We start from the raw sequence: 7168 nt of genomic DNA on the forward strand, positions 1-7168 counted from the left end.
ATCCTTGTTGCCCAGGCTGGAGTGCAATGGCACAATCTCGGCTCACTGCAACCTCCGCCTCCCGGGTTCAAGCAATTCTCCTGCCTCAGCCTCCCGAGTAGCTGGGATTACAGGCATGCGCCACCACGCCCGATTTATTTTCTGTTTTTAGTAGAGACGGAGTTTCTCCATGTTGGTCAGGCTGGTCTTGAGCTCCCAACCTCAGGTGATCCGTCCACCTCGGAATCCACACAAGTTTGAAAAGCCCTGCTCCAGAACTTCATGGTCGAACACCATAGCCACTAACCACATGAGGTTACATAAAAAGGAATGAGATCATGTCCTTTGCAGGGACATGGATGAAGCTAGAAGCCATCATCCTCAGCAGACTAACACAGGAAGAGAAAACCAAACACTGCATATTCTCACTCATAAGTGGGAGTTGAATACTGAGAACACTTGGACACAGAGAGGAACAGCACACACCAGGGCCTGTTGAGGGGTGGAGGGTGAGGGGAGGGAACTTAGAGGACAGGTCAACAGGTGCAGCAAACCACCATGGCACACATATACCTGTGAAACAACCTGCATGTTCTGCACATGTATCCCCCCCCCTTTTTTTTAGAAGAAATAAAATAAAAAACAAAATAAACAAAAAAAATAAAATGCAGATTCTGAAACAGTAGATCTGGGAAAGGGCCTGAGATTCTGCATTTTTAACAAGCTTCTCAAGGATGTTGATGCTACCAATCCCTGCTCCAGCCTTTGAGTAGCTGGGGACTGGACTGTTGGTTCTCAAACTTGATTGCACACTGGGCTTCCCCGGGGAGCTTTAAAAAATACTGATGCTTGGGTCCCGCCCGAGTGACTCTGATGTAATTGGTGAGGGTGCAGCCTGGGCATCTGGATTTTTTAAAAGTCCCAAGAGGATTCTAGTCAGCAGCCTTGGCCACTCACACTGCATTGCAAATGACCTAGTTAATGCTTTTTAAAATAACCCGTCATTGCAGAGAACAGAGCACTAGCTTTATACTAATCTCTGAAGGGATCTTATTGGTTCATGGCCAAATCTTCAGGGAGTTTAGACTGATTTTGCCCATCCTGACTAGAATGGAAGCAAGCTTTTTAAGGTCAATCCAATCAGAGCATGTGCAGCTCTGGAGATGGGGTGGGGTGGGGAGTTGGGAGTTGGGAGGTCTGTAAGAATCATCCCAGGAGATATCCAGCCTATATCTGCCAGCTCTATCCTATCCCCAACCTGGGATTCTATGTCACTACAAAGCCCTACCTGTGCCAACCCCTCCTAGTCCTTCTACCAGAGACTAAAAGCCACATGGATTTCAGACCTTAGGCTTCTGGATCAAAGTTCCTGCATTTGAACTCTAATTCTGCTGCTCATTAGGTTTGTAACTTGTACAAGTTACCTACACTATCTGGGCCTTGATTCTCTCATCTGTAAAATGGGAATACGTATAGTACCTTTCTCCCAGACTTGTGTGAAGGTTGGCCTAGTTCCCAGCACTGTGTAACAGTTCTAAGTGTCAGCTGTGTCATTAATCCCTCCCCACATATCTTTTCCATCCTCTGTGCTCGAATCCCACTGAACTTCTAGTTGTTGTTTTTTTTTTTCTTTTTTTTTGAGATGGAGTCTCGCTCTGTTGCCCAGGCTGGAGTGCAGTGGCGTGATCTCAGCTCACTGCAAGCTCCACCTCCTGGGTTCAGGCTATTCTCCTGCCTCAGCCTCCCAAGTAGCTGGAACTACAGGTGCCTGCCATCACTCCTGGCTAATTTTTTTTTGTATTTTTAGTAGAGACAGGGTTTCACTCTATCAGCCAGGATGGTCTTGATCTCCTGACCTCGTGATCTGCCCGCCTCAGCCTCCCAAAGTGCTGGGATTACAGGTGTGAGCCACCGCACCCGGCCTCCTTTTAGTTTCTTAATTAAGCCCACCATGCTCCTGCTCACCCAGCACCCTGGCATATGCTGGTGTTTCCTGCACGGATTTATTTCCCTCTCCTTTAGGCTTACTTGATGCCTCCCAACTTTCCTTAGATCAGCCCAACTATCACTTCCCTTGGAAACTCTTTTCTCTAACCTTCTCAGCCCACGCTTATTACCACTTAGTGTGGTCAATGTTTAATCATTCAATACACATTGTTTGAGCACCTACTATATCCCATGCATTGTTTTCTACTCTGGGAATTTTGTTCTCTGCAGAGAACAATAAAAGATTTTATGAAAAGAAAAATCTGTATTCTTATGAAGCTTACATTCTGGGAGAGATGGTCCATAAACAGAGAAGTATGCTAGAGAGAAAAAAAGAGCAGGAATATTGACAGAGTGAGTGGCCAAGAAGGCCACAAGTGAAGAGGGATGACTGTGAAAAGGCCTAGAGGAAGTATGGAGGAAGCCAGGCAGACACCTTGCAGGGACAAGCATTCCAGGTAGGGGGAACAGCAAGTGCAAAGGCAAAATTGCAACATTACATTTTGTGTAATCATTGGATTAATCTTTAATGCATCAACACAGATCACAAACTCTATGGCAGAGGGCAGGAATCATACTTTTTTGTTCTTAGCACCCAGCTCCTTGGCATGTAGTTAGGCACTAAATATATGTGGAATGCATCCACTCACTGGGCATTCTGGAATTTCTAGAGAATGTATGTTGGGGATGGGAGTGGGGAGTGGTTTGTATTCACTCAAGAATCTTTCATCAGTATCAATACCTGTCACCTGTTGAAAATAACTGTGTCAGGAGAAAAATCTCTTGAAATGGAATACTATTCTTTTCTTTTTCACATTTCCTTTAAATGATCTCCCTTCTACCCAGCCAGAGGGATCCATCACACTGGAGAGGATTAGGACTGTGTGGCAGGAATGCAGAGAGGAAGACAGAGCTGATGTTCAGATTTCAACTCCTGCAATAGGCACTCGAAGCCCATTTCCGAGAATTCAATAGGCATGAAAGGCAGTGCTTCTGATGTACAAAACTGGTGTTTGTGAAAGGAAAACATTTAATAGCTTTATAGAAATGGGTTTTTTCCTCCTCCGTATGAAAAGGTAAGGCTGTGAAAGAGGACACACATGTATCTGTAAGAAATAGATTCAAAAGCAAGTAGATGCCTTAGGGAACCCAGACCAGCTGGGAGGGAGAAGGGTTGGAGGGGTTGGAGGGGTTGGAGAAGGGGGAGCTGCAGGGCCCTGGAAGGTCTCTCTGAAGCAAGGCTTTAAGCAGTGAGCAGTGGCCTAGACCACTTTATCAGTCAGCATCCCCACCAACTGCTCAACCAAACAGAATTCAGTGGGGGGAACTATTGACAAAGGTGTGGGCAGGGGAAAGGAACCAGCAAGGGAGGTTGAGGCACTCAGACACAAGCAACCATGGGAAGCCCTTATGTTCCTCAGCCTGAAGGGACATGGGGAGCAGGGCCATGACTCTGATCCCAGGAAGAGCTGGCAGTGCTACTGCCTGAGCCATGGTGCTGAGGCAGGGAGGGAATGGGAAAGGATTAACCCCACCTACCTCTTCTCCCACCCTCAGAACTCCCGAGGGCTCCTCCCCAAGACCAAGGCACCTAATGTATGGCAGGTCCTTTGGGATGCCCCACACCATGCCCCCTGGGTCGGCTTCTCATAAAGCTCAGACTCTCACAACAGCATGCCACCTCAAGTGCACCCACTTTCTGCTCAGGATCGTCCTTGAAGACAGGGAGCCCTCTCAGCCAGTGCATATGTGAAGCCCAGAAATGCAGGGCAGTGAAAGCCCTCACAGGCAGCTCCGGTTCTGTGGGGCCTGGGAGCTGATGGACAGATACTGCCCAGTGAATGGCTCCAGGCATCTTGTACCCATCTCAGAGGTCCTAGCAGAATCTTTGTCTCAGACAACATACCCTTAAATTGACTCTCCCTGCTTTCCTGTCCTCTTTCCCTGCTCCCTCGCTCTGAGTCCTGAGACCAGCTCTGCCACAGGTTGGGTTCTCTGCAAGGAGACTCTGAGATGGAATATGGGGTGCAAGGTGTTTATCAGGGAATCAATGCCTATGAAAGGAATGGGGAGGAAGTAGATTTGGGCAGAGGGAGAAGCTGAGATGTGATGCAGGGATGCAGGATCAGCCAAGCCTTGGGCAGCCCATCAGGTTGCTGGGAGCATGTCCTGAGTCTCCCGTGGGATGAATGGCCAGGCTTCTGTGCCCCCATGCAGATGAGGATGTGGGCAGCCTAGGAGGGCGTGTTCCATGCTGTCTCTGTAGTTGAGGCAAATCCTGAAGGAGCCAACAAGGGGGCAATCAGTCCCTCCTGGAAGGGTGGCCTGCATGGGGAGCTCCACATTCACCGTAAGCTCCCCAACAAACAGGCTGCCCTCACATCCTTATCTGGGGCTCTGCTTTTGGGAGAGCCCAGATAAAGACACTGGGTGAGGTACTGCCGGGGTCAGCGTCCCAGGGCACAGAGAGGATAGAGAAGGGCAGAGAACAGATTTGGGGGTTGAGGGCAGCACATCCATTCAACAAGCACAGCTGACATCCAGTGTTGGAGGCCCAGAGGTGCCCAGTGTGTGCAAGACTGCCCTCCTGCCTCCTCACTGAGTGGACACCCTCCCCCTCTTCCAGCACTCAGAGGACCCCGCCCAGGAAAGCCTTCCTGCTTTTACTAGGGAGGAACAGAAACTGCTTGATCTCCCTGACAAGTGCCACCTGAGCTAGAGGGGAGTAAAATCTACCCTCATTTGGGGACCGTCTCATTTACATCTTTTACAACATTAAACAGAAGAAAGCATCACTTAGCAGGTGCCCACCCTGATATCCAGCACCACCCTTTGCATTTGCGATGATTACCTCCTTTAACACAGGTGAAAAATGTGACTCAGAGAGGTTAAGTAACTTACCCAAAGTCACACAGCCAAAACCCAACAGAGCCAGGATTTAGAGACATTCTGATTGACTTCATATTCCATGTAGATGGCACTATGAGGCACTGTCTCAGAAAGTTTTCTGCACACATATTCCCCCATCCTACTCCCCAAGGCAGAGCAGAAGGCTGGGCTCTGGGTTTTTCTGGCTTGGGATGCCTTAATCAGACCTCCAGCCCAAGCCAGTTTTCAGCGGCTTCTCCCGCGTTCCCAGCCTGTCTTCAATCACGCCGCAGCAGCCCCTACCTTGTTCATCACCGGCTTTCCTTCTCGTGCCTCCTCCAATTTTGCTCCATATCCTTTATGATGAGCCATTGCATGGAGGGTGATTTACAGCCTCCACTCTCATCTGCCTAGGGTTTTTTTAAAAAAAATAGAAGAATTAAATTGGATCAAGCGCTCCAAGAACCTGTCTCTGACTTCAGCCTCTCTCGTTTACCCAGTGATGCATCACGCTGTGTTCTAATGGCTTCCTAATGGGCAACTTAATCTGTCATTAAACCCACTCACCAAGCGCCCCTTGCCAGACTCCTCGGCCATTGGTCTGCTTGCTGAGCCACGGCGTCTGTGGGGTGGCCCCGTCCTCAGATTGGCAGGGGTTCTAAAAGGAAGCGTATCCTTTCGTCTGGGGTCCCAGGCTCAAATGCCGACGGGGCCAGAGAGGTAAGAAAGGTGAGCAGGGCTGGGGGCTGGGACTCTGCGGCCGTCTAACGGGCAGCCCCTGCTCGGACTCCCTCATCGCTGACTTATGGGGATCTGGGCCCAGAACTTCCCATTTCTTGACACAAGTCGGAGATGTAGAAGTGTATGTATAATCTTCCCCTTTTAAAAATGTCAGCATCTATTTAAAAACATTTTTTTAAAACACTGGGCAGGCCAAATAAAACATGGCAGCCGGCAGCTTTGGTCCCCACTGTCAACTCCTTCTCAGAGAGACCCCGAGATACCCCCCTGTGCTGCTCCCAGTCTCGGAGATTTCCTACAGCTCTGCTCAGCACGGGTAAGAGAATAATAAATCGGTCACTTCACTATCCAATTAGCAGCCGTTGCTCCCCTCCAGCGGGGAGGAAGAAAACAAACAGGAAGACCCTGCCCTGTTTTGTTTAGGATCAAACTCGCCTCTGTACCACCTACCGGAGGGACTCTGGGGTTTCAGTTCTGGGGACAAGCGCGTGCCCCTGCCTCCGAATGAGCTCCTTTTACGTGTGGGTCCTGGGCACCAAACCACAGCCACCACAAGCCGCGGATGCCTCCCCAGCGGGCCCCGGGAAGGGAAACTCTGTGCAGGGGCAAAGCTGAGTTTTGCAACCAGTGAGCGGGAGCCCGGGGGGCGTGGCCAGGCTAAGGGGATGCGTTGTCCTGGTAACCCGTAACTTCCAGAACCATCCATCCTTTGGGGACTTCCTCTATGGGGCTGAAGGGCTTTCTTTCAGTCTCTCCTCAAGCCCTGTCAACATCACAGCAACATACTCCCTTAAATTCCTGAAAAGGTGCCACACTTGAGAGGCAGTGTAGAGTGTGAACCCTGGAGCCAGACCACACAGGATTAGGTGAAAGGCACTTAGCTTCCGCGGGAGCTGGAGCAAGACATTTAACCCCTCCAGCCTCAGTTTTCTTATCTTTCAAGTGGAGATCATAGTTGTGCTGACCCTGAAGGTGAAGATTAAATCAGTTAACATACGTAGCACATCCCCTGTAGTTCCTAGGGCAGGGTAAGTGCTATGTAAGTGTCAGGAATGGTAATAATAATTTGGGGGAGCATCCGCTGTCCTCTTAGCTCTGAGAGATAGAGGCTCATCAGTCTATGGGATCTCACATTAAGACATAGTTGAGCTGTCTCTGGGATGCCAAACTCCTAGAGTTTATCACTTTCCCCCTCTCCATGTATTGTATCCTCTCCCCTCCATCAACTCTTTGGAACTTTGGAAAGTTCTACCCCTTTCCAAACCCAACTCCAACGATACTCCTTCATACCACACACAGTGTTCTTCACCCTCCTCTGAACTCATTTTATACTCTATTGGCACACACACAAGAGCACTTATCACAATTTGCCTTAGACAGTAGCTATGTGTGGATACGTTTTATCTCACTGGAGACCGTGACCTCATCTTATTTTTTATATCCCCCGTCGCACTGTGTCTTCGACATAATAGGTGTTAAGTCAATATTTGCTAAAGATACGTTAAGTGAATAAATGAATTAGATTCCCTGAAACAACCAGGGAGATTCACCTGGAGGAAGTCTGAAGTTTGAGAGCTTAGAACTCTCAGAATGG

At 49.1% G+C, this 7168-nt stretch overlaps 1 long non-coding RNA gene across 1 annotated transcript; it reads right to left on the reverse strand.

Moving 5' to 3' along the window:
• Positions 1–2466: 2466 nt before the first annotated feature.
• On the reverse strand, positions 2467–6201 carry LOC129532318 (uncharacterized). Its single transcript, XR_008678001.2, has 3 exons — positions 6025–6201; positions 5137–5243; positions 2467–4243 (listed from the first exon to the last, which is right to left on the reverse strand). It is a non-coding gene; the product is annotated as an uncharacterized lncRNA (long non-coding RNA).
• Between the last annotated feature and the right edge of the window lie 967 nt (positions 6202–7168).

This window comes from Gorilla gorilla, chromosome 2, assembly GCF_029281585.2.
Source record: "Gorilla gorilla gorilla isolate KB3781 chromosome 2, NHGRI_mGorGor1-v2.1_pri, whole genome shotgun sequence".
Taxonomy (NCBI): Eukaryota; Metazoa; Chordata; class Mammalia; order Primates; family Hominidae; genus Gorilla; species Gorilla gorilla.